Below are 22,316 nucleotides of genomic sequence, written 5' to 3'. Positions count from 1 at the left end.
CGGAGGCACAAGGTAGAAGCCGTGACGGAAACGTCGGAGAATGGCTGTTTAGAAAAATTTATTGTCACAGATGTCAATAACATTTCAGCAGGACATTGTCTTCTTAGACATACAATAACGATGATGACAAAACAGACGTCATTTACATGAACAAGGATATGAGGTGACGTGGAAAAAACAAGTATATTCGATTGTTCACACAAACACAGCCACACAAAAATGTGTCACAAAATGACGGATACACATATGAATATTGCAAGGTAAACAACTTCTAAGTATTTCAAACGCGAAACATTTCTTGGCGAATTTCGGTGGTTTTGAGCGTATCTATCTATCTATCTATCTATCTATCTATCTATCTATCTATCTATCTATCAATCTATCTATCTATCTATCTAGCCGCTTAGGTTTGGGTGTTCTCGCGGTCACCCCCTTAACTTGGCGTGAACCAAAATTAGCAGGGAACGTGGTTTGACGATTATGACACACTGGTCAAGAAACAAATAATGTCAGAATCCCGTCACGTAAGTGGTCAAAACAATTACCACCGGACGGTAGCACATACCCACGGCCGGGTGTGTGCTCAAGTGATTGACACTTAGTATCTACCCAGGAACGACGAGAACACACATGGGCAGTTTTACCACGTGAGAGTTAAGAATTACCCGACATGGGTAGCGTCGACCCGACATATGTCTGTGCGTGCATTATTTGTGCATATATATAGCGCATTTCGTGACATGTCACTCATGTTGCCGTATCCACGAAATGAATGATGATGAGTGCGCGAAGCTCCGGAGGTAAACCATGAATCCTCCGTACATTTTGCCCACTCGATTTTATTACAACGCTTCCCTATACCCCGCGACAACTTTCTGTGGCAGCACAGCCAAGGCTACGGAGCCGAAGCACGCTTGTCTTACTGCGCCACAGCATGTAGTCCCTCAACGAAAACGTTTGTATACTGTTCTGGGTAACTAAGATTTTACCATTCGTCACTTACATTTTTCGTGGATTTATTTTTTAATTAGTGAATAAAAACGTTGCGCAGTAGAAAAAATTTTGTTTCACGCTCTCTCAGGTTTTTTGGGGGTTTTTTGGCTTCCGTCGCCTTTTAGATGCGGAGCATCTAATACTCGAGGCTTGTAGTGCGGCGCCGTCCGCAAGCTTCCTCCTCCTTCTTCCACCATCTGTGCATCCCTTCCTCCTCTACACACCGCGCGCGCTTCACTCCTCCTCCATCTGTGCACCCTTCCTCCTCTACACACAGCGTGCGCTTCTCCTCTTCACGAACATTCGCTAGCTGTATAATGTAGCGCGCATGCGCCGTCACGCTTCGTGAACATCGGCAGCTGACGCGCGCGCATGCGCCGTCGCGCTTCGAGAACATCGGCAGCTGACGCGCGCGCATGCGCCGTTGCGCTTCTCCCCCTTCTCGAACATTCGACAGCTGACAGTGCATGCGCCGTCGCGCTGTATATATACTCAAGGTCGGCGCTCGCTCGCTCAGTTGCCGCTCGTCGGTTGGTTTGTACGGCGCGTCGACGTCCAAGGTCGCGGTGAAATGAATTCCAACGAATCCACAAACACAATGATCGACGTCCCTTCGACCAGCGCCGCCCTTTCGCATACGTGTGTACGTGTTCACTCATTTAACACCCCCTCCTACAACCACGTTAACCAATTTAGCCATCGACCCAAGTAAGTCGCAATTTAACACCCCATTTCACAACCACGTTAATCAATTTAGCCATCGACCCAAGTAAGTCGCACTTTAACACCCCGTTAACCAATTATATGCTCCGCATCCTCCTCAGTGTTCCCCCGAGGGAAGCTGCGGGCATTTTTTTTTACCTCACCGAATTCCTCACTGTCAAAGATGGCGTCCGCCGGTTACAGCTCGTCAACGTCGCTTACGCAGGAAACACCGCCGCGTGCCGCGAGTCCACCAGCTGCGCAGCCGTACCAGGCGTTGTCAAATCAAAAGCTGTCCGTACAGGCCAAGAAGGTGGCGTACAACGTTTACGTGCAAGTAAGGAAAAGCGACCCGCAGCTGCTTGAGAGCCGCATGTCGGAAAGTCAGCGAGCTCACTGGTGTTAGCGAGCGCAGTGTCTTCCGGATTAAGCTCGACGTTAACAGTGGAACCCTGAAGTCACCGAAAACGGTACGTGCATGATGAGTTGTGTAACCATTACGTGAATAATTGAATGTATCATTCACCCAGCAACCTGGGTCCACGCGTCAGTAAATCACGTCCCAATATTATTAAAAATTGCTCTCGAGTTCCCAAAGATGCGACTCGCGTTTCCTGCAGCGAAACGCGAGCAAACGCGAGCCGACGCGGACTGCGAGACGCGGACTGCGCTGGTGAAATCGAAACCGAAACACCCGTCGAAGTGGTCGGACTACTTGGCGCAGTAGCACATGTGCATAGGCTCCGCCCACGTAGCCTTGGCCGTGCTGCCACAGAAAGTTGTCGCCGGGTATAGCATACGTCGCTGCACTAAATCAAACGATCGCCTTCCACGAATGACACGCGCCATATGTCACATCATTCCTATTTTATAACATCTCGCATCTTTCATCATCAACTACAAGCACCGCCACCTAGTTTATAACATATTGCATCTATTCATCATCAGCTACAAGTACCGCCATCTACTAAACACTGCAATAACTAAAGAAAAGATGGCCTCATAGAAGAAATGGTGCTGCTATCTAGTGAACACTGCAAAAACTAAACAAGAGGTAGCTGCATAGAGGGAATGCAAAGCCTAAGCCTTACGGAGCTTCGCCCCTAAAAATTGAAACACGGTCACCTTCCCTCTGCATGCTTCGCATAGCGTCGATTACCAGGTACGTGGGTGTTTAGAAAAAAAATCGGCAGATCCCACGTACAGTGGGAATCCGTGATCTGCGAAGCTCGAATGGGAAATGATTATATGCCACTTTAAAACAGGCACAATGTTACGAAGAGGAGTTAAATGATGCGTAATAACACCATGATAATCATGTCATGATTATTATGTTTGGATGTGTCGTTTGTATATACCTTGGTCGTCTATTCACGTCCCATGATACCAAATTTAATACATGTGGAACTAGCGAAATGGCCGCGAGCACGATATGAGCGCGGTATGTTATCATGTTCCTACGTTACCCGCGTGTCAAGATTATCATGTTTGCGCCAGTCTTATATTTCGTCATCCATTGACATCACGTAACACCGAATTTGGTATAGCTGGAGCTAGTAAAACGGCCGCTAGCGCATCATGAAGGGCTCAATACACTCCGATGTAGTGCTGGCGCGTGCGCACACTGGGCAGAGTGACGCTACGTTAGCGCGAAACGCGAGCACTCTCTATACCCGGCGACAACTTTCTGTGGCAGCACGGCCAAGGCTACGTGGGCGGAGCCTATGCACATGTGCTACTGCGCCAAGTAGTCCGACCGCTTCGACGGGTGTTTCGGTTTCGATTTCACCAGCGCAGTCCGCGTCTCGCAGTCCGCGTCGGCTCGCGTTTGCTCGCGTTTCGCTGCAGGAAACGCGAGTCGCATCTTTAGGAACTCGAGAGCAATTTTTAATAATATTGTGACGTGATTTACTGACGCGTGGACCCAGGTTGCTGGGTGAATGATACATTCAATTATTCATGCAATGGTTACACAACTCATCATGCACGTACCGTTTTCGGTGACTTCAGGGTTCCACTGTTAACGTCGAGCTTAATCCGGAAGACACTGCGCTCGCTAACACCAGTGAGCTCGCTGACGTTCCGACATGTGACTCTCAGAGACAGCTGCGGGTCGCTTTTCCTTACTTGCGCGTAAACGTTGTACGCCACCTTCTTGGCCTGTACGGACAGCTTTTGATTTGACAACGCCTGGTACGGCTGCGCAGCTGGTGGACTCGCGGCACGCGGCGGTGTTTCCTCCGTAAGCGACGTTGACGAGCTGTAACCGGCGCACGCCATCTTTGACAGTGAGGAATGCGGTGAGGTAAAAAGGCGACGGAAGCCAAAAAACCCCCAAAATACCTGAGAGAGCGTGAAACAAAATTTTTTCTACTGCGCAAAGTTTTTATTCACTAATTAAAAAATAAATCCGCGAAAAATGTAAGTGACGAATGGTAAAATCTTAGTTACCCAGAACAGTATACAAACGTTTTCGTTGAGGAACTACATGCTGTGGCGCAGTAAGACAAGCGTGCTTCGGCTCCGTAGCCTTGGCTGTGCTGCCACAGAAAGTTGTCGCGGGGTATAGTCTGACGCCAGGCGCGACCAGCGTTCGTCGGCGCGGCCCGACGGCTGCCAGCGTGAAATGCGACATGTTGCATTTCACGCCAATGCGTTACACAGACAACACTGCGCATTTTTCTTTCGTGACGGAGGGACGCCGGACGCGCTGAAACGCACATGCGTCAAAGGCAGGTCCGGCGCCTAGCACGGCAACGCCGGCGTGACGCAACAAAATAAACGCCGGCGAGCATGCGCACCGCGTCCCGTGGAAATGTAGTGGCGGCTTTACTGTCACGTTATCACATAATACGCATCTCATGATTATCATGTTTGCACCAGTAACACACCTTCGTCATCAAATTGGCGTCACGTAATATGAAATTTCGCGTGTACTAAGCTAGTGAAACGGCCGCGAGCGCGTCATGAGTGTGGAATGTAGTCATGGTGTTACAAGACACGCATGTCGTGATTATCATGTTTGGATGTGTCATTGACCTATGTCGTCCATTAATGTCGCGTAATAGCGAGTTTAGTACATAAGAAGCTAGCGAAATGGTGGCGAGCGCATCGTGAGCGTGGCATGTACTCATGTTGTTACATGACACTCATTTCATGGTTATCATGTTTCAAGCAGTATCATACCTTCGTCAGCCATTCCCGTCCCGTAATAGCAAAATTGATATAAGTGAAGCTAGTGAAACGGCCGCCAGCGCAGCATGAGTGTGGCATGTATTCATGTTTTTACATGACACGCATATCACGATTTTCATGTTGGGGTTGGTCGTTTGTGTTCGGCATGCAATCATGTCATACCATACCAATTTTGCAACATGTCATGCGAACGAAACAACCGCAAGTGCTGCAGGACCACGAAATGTAAATCATGACATACATGACATACATGCCTTAATTTTTGTTATGACAATCAAAATATGTTCTTCATACTGCCATGTTCTGGCATACCAAGTTTGGTATCGATACTATTATCGAAACGGTCAGGAGAGCTAAAAGTCGTAGGCTGTTAGATAGATAGATAGATAGATAGATAGATAGATAGATAGATAGATAGATAGATAGATAGATAGATAGATAGATAGATAGATAGATAGATAGATAGATAGATAGATAGATAGATAGATAGATAGATAGATAGATAGATAGATAGATAGATATGGTCAATGTCGGCGAAGTTCGCTAAGAAATTCGAAATTCTTGGCATTTAGAATACTTTTTAGCGCACCGGAAAAAACTTTTGCTTTCTTTTATTTGGTACGGAATATCATTCCTTATCTGAACACCTTCAAATTATATTTATCGCTGTCCATAAACATTAGTAGTAGGTGGAAAATTGATAGTGTTTAGTGTGGCACGTCTGGTAAGGTGGGAGGAAGATAAAAATATCGATATATAAAAGGGAAGGTTCTTATGAATGATGTTATGGACAGTAAGTGCAGTCTTTTGCTCTAGTAAGTGATCGAATGGTATTATTTGCATTATATGAAACAATGGCGTGCTGTGGTCATCATGTCTAGCATTGTTTATAATTTGAAATGCTCGCTTTTGTAGAATGCGTATGGGTTCCAGATATGATTTAAAAGTCCATCCCGTGAATCTATGCAATATAATACGTGACAATGAAAAAAATAGAAATAAAGCATTCTGAGAGTATTGGTTTGAAAATAATTTCTAGCGGTCAATAGAATACTGCAACCATATTCTAGCTTATCGCATGCCGATGTAATATGGTTTTGTCACTTTAAATGGCTATCGAAGATTACTCCCAGGTAATTAAAATGTTTCGTCTGCTCAAGTACGCATTCACTTATTTTAATACACATGGGTTCGTTATTAATATCTCTATAACGGGAGTGGGAGAGATTATATTTATTCTTGTTAGCACTAATTGTCAATTCGTTCGCCGAAAACCACTGAAAAATACTTTTTTTTGTTCAGCCTTATTTTAGACTCTAAATCCTTGGTACTCTCGGCAGTAACTATAAGAACTGTATCATCACCGTCCATTACCATCTCCGACAATGTTAGTATGTTTGGTGGATCATTTAATACAATAAAAATAACATGGGTAGGAGAACGGCCCTTGCGGTGCGCCTGTGTTTAACAAGGAGGAGATAAGATTACGCATGATGACCGTTTGTGTCGTTCGCTCATGTAACTGGCAAATAAGTCTTATATTTTACCGCGGAAGCCAGGGTGTTTCAATTTCGTTTATAAGATATGATCAATGGTATCGAATGCTTTCTTTAAATGAAGGAAAACTACTGCTTCAAGGAGGTTAAGTTGTATTGCGGCATTAATTTTTTTTCTGATAGATATAGTACAGGAGTGGAGGTTGAAGGATGCGACCTGAATTCATGTTGCTCGGAGCATATGACATGACATGCTAACATGGTAAACATTCGTTTCTGCCACGAACCTCTCTTGATTGGAATGGCCTCCCCGCGGACATTGTGATTATTAAAGACGATAGTCTTTCTTGGGCACCTTCGACACAAAAAGTTTGGTCTGTCTGTCTGTCTGTCTGTCTGTCTGTCTGTCTGTCTGTCTGTCTGTCTGTCTGTCTGTACATTGCCTGTTTGTCCAATCATCGGCTACTTGAAATGGCCCACCTCATCCACAGCGTCCACCAATGTTGCTCAAGGTTCATCGTTCATACTTGTGCAATTGTCCATTAAAAACACTTATGCGCATGTCTGGGGCACCGAAACAACATGTATATATTCTGCGTGTGCGTCTTTTACGAGAAAAGGCATACGTAGGTAATTTTAAAAACCGTATAGTGCTTATCACGCTGCGCTGACCATGCAACGCTTGCATGAACAGGCGGGTTTTTCCAACGCTTTGCTAAAACGAGTGGTGGTGGCACCTACCCGTCGCCTTGCGTTCTACACCTTATCACCTCTGAGACGGGCGCGCACACCCGTCTCAGAGCCACGCGCTCCGTTCTTCAAGAAAACTTCCAGATAACGCTCATGTCTCAGGTGTGACGGGACTTGATGCGCTCGTTCACCTCCGCTGCACGCTCGAGGCACTCTAACGCAGCGCCTCCAGAGTACCATTAACCGATTTTCTTGCGCAGAACATCACATAAATGTTTTGTTCACTCTCTCCAATCACAAGACATCGTCTTCCGACGACATTTGCAGATTACATGCAGATACGGAACCATTTTTTTCACCATAAACAGTTCCGTAATTCCGTAGCCAGCATCGTGTACTCAGTCTTTTAGAAAAACTCACAGTAAATTCGAATTTTGCTTCTTTTTTTCGTGTGTTTTGTTTTACTTTTTTGTTATTGTATTTTGTGCTGGTTTTTTATTGTTTTTTTTGTTTGTATCAGCGTGTTGATGCCATTGACCCACTGAAACACCTCTGTCCCTGAGGCGTATAATGAAATAAAATGAAATAAAGTGAAACAACCTCTGTTCTTTTAAGATACAGGCATAATGTCGGCATAACGGCAATAGTAGTTCGAGTTTTCCCTCCACTTCTGTAGCAGTGTTCTAAATTTTACATTTTTATTCCTATGATATAGAAAGCTATATTCAAGCGTTGCTCGATCCCAGAGGAATATGCTAACGAAAAAGTTTGTATAAAATTCACATTATCCCACCGTAAAATCCACTTCGTTGCACCATTAGTGACGTCCTTGCTCTGACATCATAGGTTGTCCTTCAAACGCTAGGTGAGTGGACGTTCGTGGTAAGTCCACGATGTGTACACAACTGCTACACTTCTCAGAAACACCTCGCTCCTCCTAGTAACGCTTTTATCTAATACCAGTGTCCCACGGTCGCCTTTGATAGTTATCTGGCCTGACCAGAATAGAGTCTGTTTGATCGCATTTGGCTCCTTTACGCAAGATGTGGAAACATTTAATTCCGCAAGATACAATTCTGATCTCGCTTGATCACGATAACGAGTGTATCATGTGGCACTGGTATAAGCCTAAAAATTCAGCATAAACAATAACTCCGAGAATGTTTCGTACGAAAGAGATTCCCACGAGGCGTGGGATCTCCGGATTGTTTTTATTTGAATATAATTTGACATTTTTTTATTTCCAGGAGTAGATGGCTTCGCTGCACTCTTCATGGATTGCCAACATATCAGGCCCGAGAAGTTGGAGTGGTGCCGACTGGCGGATGACGTCACGGCATGGACTCTTGACGCAAGACGCGGCGCGCCTACTTAATGATGCGCTCGCTTCGTGCGCTGTTCCAATGTTTGCGTTCGCTTTTTGCTTGTCTGAAGCTGCACATTAATGAAGAAAACAGATTTAGTAATGTTTCAAGTAAAACAATAAAAAGTTTACTTTTTCTTCTGCATAATCACGCGCTGGGTCATACAGCAATGTGAGATTAGTGAAAAGGTCTGTGTCGCGCTGCTAACCACGATGATGGATTTCGTTCATGGCGACGACAGCCGCATTCCGACGGGTGTGCAAATCAAGAACACGCTTCTGTTTTGGATACGACAAACTGATTGATGAAAGAACATGTGATTTTGAGCAGTAACTAAGAAACCATGTTAACATTATAACGTTGAAATGTGCATGGGTGATTCCTTTCGGCGATATCAGGGCTTCTATGCTCTTAGAATGATTTGTACCGGAGGAATACACGTATCTAGGGACAGCGCTTTCACAAATGTATACTAAGCCCCGCGCTCTTGTGCAGCATCGAGTTTCGCAACATATACCGCAAGGCGCTCGCCCTAGATTAACGCAGCCGCATTTGTGTGTTTTCTTGTGTACTTGCTCACTCAACACGTTGTTTAGTTTCATGTTTCTCTCGCAATAATTTGAAGATTTAATTGACCGAAATTATTTAGGTTAAGTGTGATTGAAGTTAGGCGCGGAAATTCCTATTGCGGTCAGATTCTGTCGTGCGTAATCGTAGCAACGATGCGGTCGCGCTCTGAACTACCAGTTTTGGTAGCCCACTCATATGTTAAATTTCCTTGCAGTTGATTACCTGTTCGTGGATATGACGCGCGAGACCAGTCGTCGCCTCATCGAGGCGAAATTTGTTTTGTTATTACATGCGTCCAGAAGCCTATAGGTCGAAATTTTTTTCGGGGTTGGGAGAAGGCACCTACTTGAAATGGCCATTTGTCTCGCTGCATCGGGAAAAAGATCGGGGGGCAGAGGGCAGGTCCGGTGAGCCATCCTGTGGTTACGCCACTGTTTGAGCAACGTCCGTGAATGCCCCATAGAAAAAGTTCATTTCGACTTCCTGACGTTTGCGTTGAAATAGTTGCTATCAGCGGTGTTCCCACGTGAAGCTCCCATCAGCGTTTGTGATGCGGTGGTAGAACACTAGAGCATTTCATGCAAATCAGGGTATGGGATTACATAATCCTTGAAGACTGTTGAGAGGAAACGTATACATACAATCCCAGTGAACGAAAATATCTCATTTCCAATATCGTTGTGTATGCGGCAGTATCACTTTGTTTGTTTTACAAATATGTTACGTGAGTGCTTCTGACAGTCATATTCATGTAATGTCTCTTACTCGAGAAAGCGCCGTACTTTCAAATCATTAGGTCATTCGCAAATGCATGCGCAACTTCCATGGTGAAGCGCAATGTATCCAGTTATAATGAAAACGTCCCAATTTCATTTTTCATACTTCAGCACAGACATGTTCTAATCCCGGAGTCGATGCCTATATAATTGTATTAACGTTAGTACCTCCTAGCATATTTTCTTAGCACCCGTGTGTGGTGTACGCGATAAAAACAACGAACGTGTTTTTCTGCATCACCATGTTCTCAATAAGTCTTCCATTCTGATGGTAGTCTGCCTATCGTGAGCTAAATTATGGAAACTTCTTCCAGCTTTGAAAACTTTCACTAGTTGTAAAACCTTGCACCTGGTATTTTGACAAATTTGTATCACAAAATTGAGAAATAATCACCAACGTATCGCTAAAAAGCGTATACACGGCGGGCGAAGAAAAAGGCGACAAGCGCCGGCAAAGCAGGCGAGTCTGTGCCGTGACGTCACTTCGCCGCGACCGCAGCGACGCCAGTGCTCGTTCTCGGGGGTAATTGGACCCCCCTCCTCTCTCCAATGAAGGTAAATGAAGGGCTCACAAATGATGCCAGCTGTTACCGAAAGACGTATTTTTAACGTCCTCTTTCCGCATTCACTGAAAGCATAGACGTGATCGTTTCAAATGGAACTATGTGCACCCTTCTAGTAGTTTGCCGCTAGTTTCGTCTACGAAAATGGCTCGAAAGAAAGACTCAAGTCACATGAACAGCTTTTTCGTCTCTTTTCATCACACCGCATTCATAATAACACATTTGTGCCTACTTTGCTATGCAGTTGCCAGAACTGTTTTTTTTTTTTCATTTCTTCCTCTCACAGTCTCCTGGTGAAGAAGTTATTTGACATGGAGACTTTGCTCAGTGAAGGCACGCGATGAGCGTGACTTCGTAAGGGCACTACATGACAAAAGTTGTGTGTTTCACAGAACACACAATCACATGGGGCACTCATGATGATACGCATGTGTATGCTAAGGCCTTATGACGACAAAGTTTCAGTATTTACCACATTATTGACCATATAATAACCTCGTGTTAGGAAAATGCTGTCGCTTAAATCTTCCCAGCAGAATACCAAAAATTTCCTCTAAAAAGTTTTAAATAGCGAGAGTGAATGCTTTTACAGTCTTTCTCATAAAGAAACCATGGTAACTAGCAATACCAGTCATTATGCTGTCTAATGAAACATTTACAAAGCATTGTAAGTTTTTCTCGATTCAATAAAATGACGCCAGATTGCCGAAAAGACCAGAGAATCCCTCACAGCAAGAAATATATTCCTAGGGTTGTTATGTTGTTGCTGCAGCACATGACTGACGTTAAAAGCAGTGTGGCGTTATCTGCGTCTGTTGCGCGGAGACACGAACACACCAGTCTGAGAATATGTGCCGGCTGTTAAACAAAAGCTAATGAAAAATGTAGAAGCTGTGGTATAAGGAAAAAAATATTTTCAATACATTTGAAAACTGGCGTACATTGATGCCAAGGAAAGTATAATGGATGTCATTTGTCAAGATATTCTTTCGGCATAGTTATTTCATAGTAGCCGTAAAACAGCGCCGGAGAAAACAACAGAGCAAACGAGGAGCGGGCACTGTTTTTCAGCGAATGTTTGTTGTAAGAAACTGTAGTACAAACCGCATTTACAAATACTACAAATAACCCCCTACACTTTCCTTGGCATCAGTGTCTGTTAGCTGCCGTTAGCATTGGTGTCTAACAAAGAAAACATGTATGTGTACTGCCACTTTTTCCTAAGTTTAAATGCCTTTATATATTTACGTATTCATGTAGGAAGTATCCATGCCAATCTTGCTTACCGAATTAGACAAAAGGAGTATAAGCGTAGGCACTAAAATTAATCTGCAGAAAACGAAAGCAATGTACATTGACCTCGGAAAAGAACAGGGCTTCGAGAGAGGTAGCAGTGCACTTTAAGTTGTAAAAGAGTGCACCTACATAGGATAGGTAGTGACCACTGATCAGAATCACGACATGGAAGAAACTAGAAACATAAGAATGGGGTGCAGCACATTCGGCAAGCATTCTAAAATTGTGACTGGTAGATTGCCCGTATCTTTCAAGAGGAAGATATATAACAGCTGCATCTTGCCTGTACTAACCTACGGAGCAGAAACCTTGAAGCTTACACAAAGTGTTCAGCCTACATTGTGGACGACTCAGCAAATGATAGAAAGGAAAATGATAGGTGTAACCTTAAAGACAAGAAGAGAGCAGAGTGGTCGGGGAACAAACCGAAGTTAAGAATATCGTAGTTGAAATCAAGAAGAAAAAATGGACATGGGTCGGGCATGTAGCACGTACACAGGATAACCACTGGCCATTAAGGGTAACTGACTGGATTCCTAGAGAAGGCAAGTGAGTTAGGGGGAGAAAGAAAGCTAGGTGGGCTGATGAGATTAAGAAGTTTGTGGATATAACGTGGCAGCCGCAAGCACAGCACCGAGTCGACTGGCGGAGCATGAAAGGCTTTTGTCCTGCAGTGGGTGCAATCAGGCTAATGACGAAGATATATTTACGAGGTCAAACGCTTACATCTTGCTCAATATTGTTATCTCGGGTTGTACTTCACTAAACTAATATATTTTGGGAGACGCCGTAGTGGAGGGCTCCAGAGATTTTGACCACATGTGAATTTTCAACGTGCACATATAAAATTACACGAGTATCAAACATTTTCGCTTCCACCAAAAATGCAGTCACCGTCACGATTGCAGGGTCATCAGCTGCGCTACCATCCGCACTTCTAGTTCCAGCGTTGCAGAGCAGGTTGCCATTGCTCTTGCATTGACGGACGGTGTACATGACACAATTTATTCAGACTCCAAGGCCGCTATCAAGGCCTTCCAGATGGGCATGGTGGCTCCCCAGGTCCTACAGATTATTCAAAAAGTCAAAGACCTCAAAAATGACTCATTGGTCTGGTTTCCTGCGCACCTTGGAACCATTGAGGGTGCCTCGCTCAATCTCAACGAGGAGGCGCACTCGGCTGCACGAGGTTTGACTGACCGTGTGCCGGGTAACGCGTCATCTCCTGGGCGACCTGAGCCTCTCTGCTCGTACAACGAGATATGCAAGCACCACTATCTGTCAAGAAGACTGCTGCCTCTACCACACTCCTCGCTATGCAGGGCCCAAGCTGTTACTCTCCGACTGCTACAAACAAACACTTACCCGAGCCCTGCGGCACTGCACACAATGTACCCTGAACGGTTTCCAAGCCCGGACTGCCCCCTGTGTGGTGGTTATGCGGACTTCGAGCATGTACTGTGGGGCTGCGCCTCTGCCGGTCCCCCTTTCACCCAAGAGGAAATGAAGCGACTCATTAAGGCCCAGGACCAGACCTCTCAAATCCTGGCCGTCCAGAGGGCCCGCGCGAGGGCCGTCAGGTTTAACCTGATGGTCCCCGAGTGGGCCTAGCCAGGTGACGCTGAGTTTACTCGCGTCTATTGTGGACCGAATAAAGTTGTTTCACTCACTCACTCACTCACCGTCACCGGCATTCTATACCACGACGTTCGGGTTAGAAGTCGAGCGCCAAAACCACAAGATCAACGCAGAGGGGCCCATTCAGCCCCGCTTCGTGGTCTTAAATCTCGCGTATTTAAGAAGCGATAACGCCTTTGGCATTCAATATAATTTGCGTGTGGCAAGGTAGAATCAATGCAGCTCGTGTCAGTTCGCGTCATAGTTACCTTCAAAACAAACACTGGCGTTGCATTAACGCTGTATCACATGCAAAACCCCACAAACATAGGAAATAGAATGTGTATGTCAGAATAGAACTGTTGATTCATTGTTCGATGGGCCAGCTCTTCGTGATTACCGGCTTATAACAGAATAAAGGCATTCTCCAAAACGATATAAAATTCTTGTCCCCCGACAGCTTCTGGAGCAGTCCTTTCTTCGTTAGGAGTGTGCAAGAAGGGGAGTGGGGGCAAAGGTCCTGTTTCCTGCCCTCCGACTTGTTTGCTCCAAAGTATATGCTTCAGAATTGATGAAAAATAAGTAAAAAATGAAATGATGTGGGCTTTCCTAAAGAAGATTCGGAATAGAAGTGAACAGTTCTGAGAATCCAACATGAGGTGCTTGCAGCCACTATTACCGTAAAGTTTTACGTCGCCATGAGGAAAGTTTCGCGGCCCCTCTTAGGTACATAGGGTGGCGCCACCACCCCTTGCTCCCTCCGAACACACATCATGGCACATGTTTGTTCATAAATACTCGCGCAATGGAGCAGAAGGCAGAAGGGCACACTTTGATAAGCGTCGCCACCAGACCCGATATTTCACTGTGCGATGTGAACATTCGTATATTGTGTTTCATGCATTAGGTGTGACGCTGTGGAAGCCAGTGAGATTTCTTGCACTACGTGCGTTCTCACCAAGACACAGGTTGTAGCTTTACTATCCATTATTTCTTTATTTTAAGACCGAGCGAGAAGTGTAGATTCTTTATGCCAGAGAAAGAAGCAAGCCCCAATATTTATGAGGTTGACAATAGGTTGTTCAGGATTGCTTAGTGTCTCTTTTTTTTTCGTATCATGGCCTCCACAAATAGCTTCGGCAGCTCGCAGGTGGAGCCCATCGCGGAGGCCACGCTTACAGCGATGAAATCTTAGCGTGAGGCAATCATCATCACACTGCTAGTGCTAAATTCGAAGCATTTCTTAGAGAACTCTGGCGACTTTGAGCACATCTATCTATCTATCTATCTATCTATCTATCTATCTATCTATCTATCCGCTTACGTTCGTGTGCTCTCGTGGTCATCCCCTTAACTTGGCGTGAACGAAAATCAGCATGGGAGGATGAGATGTTTCGACAAATGTGACGCGCTGTCAAGACATGAATAACGTCACAATCCCTTTGCGTACGTCGTCAAACATTTCCCGCCGGACGGTGCCACATACCCACGGGCGGGTATGTGCCACAGGGGGATTGACACTGAGTATGTAACCATGAACGAGAACACACATGGTCAATTTCTACGCGCGAGCGTTAAAAAATACCTTACATTGGTGGCGTCTACCCGGCCAATGCACAAAAGAAATTACAGATTTCCAGCTGGAATCGAACCCAGTCATCGTGCGTGGCAATGAAGCATTTTACCACAGAGCAACGCGGAGTCTCGGAGTTACTTTTTAAATAGACACTAATCTTTGTGAAACGTCAATAGTGGTTGCATTTCTGCCTACCCAATTTATAAACACAACACATGTACTCCTTTGATACAGCCGTCACGCCGGGTTAAAGTCAATTGTAGCTAGGTGTCATGCGCTATACTTGATTTATGTAGCAGTGTCTAGAGTGAGCATTCTCGCGAGCATCAGCGCTTCATATGAGATTCTGATGATAGTTATAGCGCGAGAACAGAACATTGACAAAGGGACAAAACTTCTCGTGCTATAACTATGGCCTAGTCATACCAACTAGCCAAAACCACTACAGCTTCAGGTGTTGCTAATACACATGTTCCAGTTGGCATCATTGCGCAAATGCAAACAACTGCTGATATGCACAACTGCAGCTCTTCAGCATATGCCTGTGCGTGCAACATCTGTACATATATTTAACGCCATTTCTTGACGTGTCGCTCAATAAAAAAATTGCAACAACTTCCCTCCGCATGCTTCGCATAGCGTCGATTGCCAGGTACGTGGGATCTGCCGAATTTTTTCAATAATGATGAGCACGTTCCAAATTCCATTACTCTCCCGTCCCAGAAAGTCATCGCGCATTTGATAATTTCAAAAAACCTATAACAACATTGATTTCCTTCGCTCACTTTGGATTCACCCGGCGCCGTACCATTCAGCTCGCCGTGATCACGTGCACAAGGTTAGCGTACCTCATCACAACACCCTAGCATCTTCACAATGATTCCTTCTGAGGACCTCAATCGATTGTAATAATCTAGCTGCAGAATTTGTAAAGGCCTCGAGGCCCCTTAAGGCATTCATGCCTCCAGCCACTGCGTCCTCTTAGACGTTTTGACAGTAATGCCGCTGTACAAATGTGAAACTAAAAACTGTATTGTGTATCAAAAACTGATTCCCTTCCGCTTTGGTCTCGTATGAGACTGGCAGTATTGAAAATAAGTAAATAAATAAATAATTAGTAAGCATCACCGACTCCACTCGTTTTAATGATGCACTAATAAACTTGCAATAATGAGTTGTACTGACCGGCGTAAGTATTATTGGCTGTTCAGTGTATTCTTTGTGGTTTGAGTTCAGTTCTTTTTTTAATAAATAGTACTCCTTCCATGCAAAATTTACATTATTCTGTATTTATTCTGTTGTTCATCTATATTCCCGCCCCCCCCATCTATAATGTATAAATGTACCTTGAGGGTTTCACAAATAAATAAAAATAAATAAATAAATTCAGCACGTTGACTCTCCAACGAGTCCGCCTGCAGGTTGGCATTGCCGAAGGATTACATATATCGGGTGATGTTAGCATCGCGGGTCAGGGGGTGACAGTGAGTGACAAGGTTCTCTGCGATGTTCCTGTAGCATATGTCCTTCATCTGAATGTGTTTTTTTTCTCGAGGAACTGGACGCGGCCCTATAGCCACCTGCCGGCGTTCATCATCACCTGGACTGGTTGGCATTACGTATTCTGCTTTATTCCATCTTGGAGGACGGCGCCTAGACCTGCTACTGGAATGCTACAACCTGTCCTAGACTGAAGCGTCGTTCCTGATAGGTCAAAATCCAGCCGCTTGGTACCCATCCTCAAGGCTGGAAAGTTGCCGCTTGACATCACATCCTACCAACCCAATACGCTCTCTAGCTGCATGGGACAAGTAATGAAAGAAATGGTCCTCACACGCCTCGAGTGGTACCTAAAGCGCTGCAACTGTATCCAGAAGCTATGGCTGGTTTTCGACGAGGCCATTCTTCCATAGACAATGTCAACGATCTTGTGACATCTATGCAAAAACAGAAATCCTTCAAACGTATATCCGTTGCTATGTCCCTAGACGTTAAAGAAGCCTACGACAACGTAATGCTCAAAGCCATTCTCGATGTCTTGGAAAATATTGGAATTGGTGGACAAAGGTTTCGATTATTTCGGAGTTATTTGTTGAAGAGATCCTTCTTCATGCTTATTGTGGATGGCTGCACCATTGACCATTACACATGTCGTGGCATCTCGCAGGGTCATATTCTCAGCCCTACTTTGTTTACCTTCATGATCATTGGGCTTGTCTGGACTCTGCCTCGATCAGTCAAACTATTTGTATACGCTGATGATTTCTGCATCTGGGCTTCAATGGTGATGTGACCCCAGGTACCTGCAAAGTACCAAAAAAGCAGCGACAATAACGTTGAAGTACCTTCTGGATCAAGAGCTCAGAATTTGCACCAAGGGAGCCTTAGTCAATTTTACCCGCAATCCGATGTTATGGTATCCGATTTCAATCGACAATGCGAGAATTTCATGTATCAAATGCCGCCGATTCTTGGGCATCAGTATTGACTGAGATCTTTCATGAAGTGCTCATATCTCACTCCTGAAGAAGAGGCTTACCTCTGTGATCCACGTGATGAAATTTCACGCTGGTAAAACGCGGGGCACATCCTTATCAGCCATGGTTGAGCTGTAGAGAGCACTCTTATTAGGGTATTCACGGTAGAGCACAGCAGTGCTTTCAAATGCCGAAACACTAATATCAGGGTACTGCAAAGCATTCAAGGACAAGTTCTTCACCTATTCTTGAGATTACCCGAGCGTGCTAACAATGTCGCAATAATTGCCATTGTAAAGACCATCCGATTACGACATACATTACTTTCGAGTCTCTCTGGTCGCATATTCACCATATACTCAGACTGCCTGATCCCCACCTCGATTGCCTGCCACAGCAAAGACCGAAGGCCGAGTTCTCCAGAGTTGTTATGGCTAACCAGCATTTCATCTCCCAGAGTTTCTCACCCGCAACCGTACTGCAATGCGCGGAGTGGTGCCTGCACAGACCCCCTGTGTACCTTGAAGTACCGGTGATATGCATAAAGGCTAGCCTTTCATCTGCAGCCATTCAATGGATCTAATTGGACCTTTTGCACATTCCATACGCTAACCGAACTCATACTTATGCGGAAGGTTCAGTCTGGGGAAGTTCGACGGTTACTTTTGTGGTTCCACATCGGTAACGTCAAGTTCAAGACTTCACACGTCACAATACCTGCGGGCTCCAAGCGAACCACCATTTTTGTCGGAATAAAATTTGTTATACAAAAATTGTCTGATAGGTGGGCTACATATGCGAGTTTAATTAATTTAATTTATTTATTTACAGTATACTGCACTGACAAAGGTGTATCCTAACGGCACACAAGCTCGCAGAAGAGTGAGCAAAGCAAATCTGTCGGCATATCAAGAAATATTACAAAAATTAAAGAAAATCCAGCTTAACCTAGCTAGACAACAAAATAATACAGTTCACAGGAGAGTGACGCATTTATAGGATTGAAAAAAAAAACACATTCTGATCTTCCCACTTCCAATTCTCCTATAGTAGAGTGAGAAACACATAACAGCTGGCAATTGTAGAGAAAAAAAAAGCGCAGCATATCCACAGAATAAATGAGCATGCGTGAGGGGAAGCGTCCTTCAATCCCTCCATGCTTCCGTTCGTGCGTCCATCCGTCTGTACGTGCACCCGTTCGTGCGTACGTTCGAGCGTTCGTCCGTCCATGTGTGCGTCAGTCCACCGTACGTGTGTCAGTCCATGCGTCCCTCCATGCATCCGTCTGTGCATTCGCCTGCGCGAGTGTCCGTCCGTGTGTCTCTCTGTCCGTCTGTCGTCTGCTTGTCTGTATGTCCATCCACGCGTCCGTCCGGCATCCATCCGTCCATCTAATTAACACTTGAAGTACCGCCATATCGTTTTTAAATGCGAAGCATTTCTTAGCGAAGTTCAGCGACTTTGAGCGTATCTATCTATTTATCTATCTAGCCGCTTAAGTTTGGGTGATCTTGTGGTCATCCCTTTACCTTGGCGTGAAACAAAATTAGCATAGGAGGGTAAGAATGTTTGGCGAAGATGAAGCGCTGGTCAACACATGAATAATCTCACATTCCAGTCGCGTACATCGTCAAACACTTCCCGTCAGAGAGAGAGAGATATATATATTAAGATGCAAGGAAAGGCAGGGAGGTTAACCAGACGCACATCCGGTTTGCTACCCTGCACTGGGGAAGGGATAAAGGGGAGAAAAGAGGTTGCAGAAAAATGAGAAGGTACACACAATCACGAGCACACTCGGGGAGCACACACAGTCTACAGGCGGTCGCTCAGGTTTGTGGACTTCAGGTAAAGTAGAGGGTGCTTTAGTTGCTTTCTGCGCAACTGAGGCAGATGCCCAAGGTCCTAGTATCTTCTGCACACGAAATGGTCCGGGGTCAAGTTGATTCAAAACCATCCGGAGCTGGCATCGCTGTGTGTCGTAGCAAGCGCAGCTGCACAGGACGTGTTCGATGGTCTCTTCAGCTCCGCAGTAGTCGCATGTAGGAGTGTCTGCCATACCAATGCGAAAGGAGTACACCTTTGTAAATGCAACACCCAACCAAAGGCGGCATAACAGTGTCGCATCGGAGCGGGAAAGTTGTGATGGTAGCTTTAGCTTGAGCGAAGGATCCAGTTCATAAAATTGACACCTTTGGAAGCTGGTGGACGACCAGAACGTGCGTGTGAGATCTCGAGCCAGCAGGTAAAGTTGTCTTGCTGCATCATTCCTTGATAGAGGAATCGGAACTACACTGGTTTCTTCATGGGCTGAGCGGGCTGCATCATCGGCTAATTGATTTCCGGTAATACCGATATGTCCAGGCCGCCATTGATATATAATATCCCGTCAGACAGCGGCACATACCCACGGGCTGGTATGTGCCACTGGCATGCGGGTATGTTCCACAGGTGATTGACACTTCGTATCTACCTAGGAACGACAGGAACTCACATGGGCAATTTTAAGGCGTAAGCGTTAATAAATGCCCGAAATCGGTAGCGTCGACCCAAGATGGCATAGAATGAATGTGAGTGTTAAGAAAAATTTGACATAGGCAGCGTTGACCCTCCGATGAATGCAAATAATGAACTTAAGGGTCCCAGCAGGAATCGAAACTAAGCATTCTGCGTGGCAGTCAAGCATTCTACCGCAGAGCTACGCGAGGTCTCGGAACTACTTTTCGAATAGACGCTAATCTTCATGAAACGTCAATAGTGGTTGCAGGGCTGCTTACATAACTTTATAAAAACTACATATGCACTTTTTTGATACAGTCGCCACGTCGGTTTAACGTCATTTGTGGTTAGGTGCCGTGCGCTGAAGTTGATTTATGTAGCAGTGTCCAGGGTCAGCATCACCGTGAGCATCAGCGCTTCATATCAGCTTCTGGTGTTACTAATACGCATGTTCCACATGACATCGTTGCGCACGTGCAAACAACTGGTTATATAAACACCTGCAACTCTTCAACATGTGTCTGTGCGTGCAACATTTGTGCATATAATTAGCGTCATTTCATGACGTGTCACTTATTTAAAAAATTGCAACACGGGGACCTTCCCTCCACATGCTTCGCATAACGTCAATGCCCAAGTACGTGAGATCAGCCGAATTTTTTAAATGCGAAGCATTTCTTAGCGAACTTCGGTGACTTTGAGCGTATCTATCTATCTATCTATCTATCTATCTATCTATCTATCTATCTATCTATCTATCTATCTATCTATCTATCTATCTATCTATCTATCATCTATCTATCTATCTATCATCTATCTATCTATCTATCTATCTATCTATCTATCTGCCCCGCCGCGGTGGTCTAGTGGCTAAGGTACTCGGCTGCTGACCCGCAGGTAGCGGGTTCAAATCCCGGCTGCGGCGGCTGCATTTCCGATGGAGGCGGAAATGTTGTAGGCCCGTGTGCTCAGATTTGGGTGCACGTTAAAGAACCCCAGGTGGTCGAAATTTCCGGAGCCCTCCACTATGGCGTCTCTCATAATCAAATGGTGGTTTTGGGACGTTAAACCCTACATATCAGTCATCATTATCTATCTATCTATCTATCTATCTATCTATCTATCTATCTATCTATCTATCTATCTATCTAAACCCCCTACGACTTTCAGCTCTCCTGACCGTTCCGGTACCGATATCAGTAGCAACCTTGGTATGGCATAACATGACTGCATGAATAAGATTTTTGGCAAGTCACAACATGAAAACCATGATATATTAGGGGCGAAGCTTCTTGTAGCGGCCCCCGTTCGTCCCTCGTAGTCGTAGTCGTAGTGTGTAACCAGTTTCACGTTTTGTCCTGCAAGGTGGTGCCGGTACCGGATTGCGCCTGTGCGCTGTTGAACAATAAAAAATTCTTAGCGTGCGTGTTAACTAAAAGCCGAATTCTCCTGTCTCTCATACCCCATTAGCAGCAATCGACATATACATTGAGCACTATCTGACAAGAAAGGGTTGCTACGTTATACTCACTGGGCGTAATCTCTTTCGTTTTAGAAAGGTTTAACGAGCGTTGAGCCGCAGTGCCATGAATACAGTGAAGTAGTATATACCATGAAGTCGAGGTGTTTAAAGGTGGGAAGTAGACACGAAGCGCAAGCCGTAAGAAAGGGTGCGTGTGCCACCTCTCGTTTAGTCCTTGGAATATCCGCTGGATGGCGGTGCTTCTATATCGGGAATATATGATGAAAAGATGCGAAATGGTACTTAGAGTGTTGAATAGATGGACGAACGGACACACAAACAGATGCATGGACAGACTTACGGATGGCTGCACCGACGGTTGGACGCATGGATGGACGCACAGATCGACGTGCGGATCCACAAACAGACGCATGTACGGACGTGCGAATAGAGGCAGGGACGGTCACACAGACGGACGCATGGACAGACGGATGCTTCGCCCCACTCTCCATCATTCACTCCGTGGATATGCTCCCATTTTTATGTCATAATTGTCATGACTTACATTTCATGGTTTTAGTGGGCGTGGAGGCAGCACAACTGTGGCAATGGCTTACGAGCTTCGCTTTCACGTTATACAGGTCGTCTTGGTCTGGCTGCCGCTTGTGGTTCACTCCGGAAGGCCGGTTGACACCCCTGCCAAAAAGCTGCAGTTTCCAGAAGACTGCGGCTTTTCTACGGATCCGAGTGCCTGCGCTGACACACCTGAGCTTTCCAGGCCATTCGGGACATCGTCATCGTCAGAGACAGTGTTCTTATCAAGCAACAAAAGCGGCAACAGCGAACGTCAGCGGATTAGTGGGCGTGGAGGCAGCACAACTTTGGCAATGGCTTACGAGCTTCACTTTCACGTTATACAGGTTGGTGAAACCGATTCATTATATGCTAAGAAGACAAGTAACCGTTGTTTACTGCTGCTTCCACGCCCACAGGTGTTATACGTCTTATCGCGAGAGTGTACTAACGCCCTTTACTCGCTA

The 22,316-nt window shown here is 45.4% G+C and overlaps 1 long non-coding RNA gene across 1 annotated transcript; it reads right to left on the bottom strand.

Annotated features, from left to right (window-relative positions):
• Positions 1-16,906: 16,906 nt before the first annotated feature.
• LOC142785323 (uncharacterized) lies at positions 16,907-22,061 on the bottom strand. Its single transcript, XR_012888914.1, has 2 exons — positions 21,842-22,061; positions 16,907-17,141 (listed from the first exon to the last, which is right to left on the bottom strand). It is a non-coding gene; the product is annotated as an uncharacterized LOC142785323 (long non-coding RNA).
• Positions 22,062-22,316: the final 255 nt, after the last annotated feature.

Source organism: Rhipicephalus microplus, unplaced genomic scaffold (genome assembly GCF_043290135.1).
Source record: "Rhipicephalus microplus isolate Deutch F79 unplaced genomic scaffold, USDA_Rmic scaffold_21, whole genome shotgun sequence".
Classification (NCBI taxonomy): Eukaryota; Metazoa; Arthropoda; class Arachnida; order Ixodida; family Ixodidae; genus Rhipicephalus; species Rhipicephalus microplus.
This window is presented reverse-complemented; position numbering and strand designations above follow the sequence as displayed.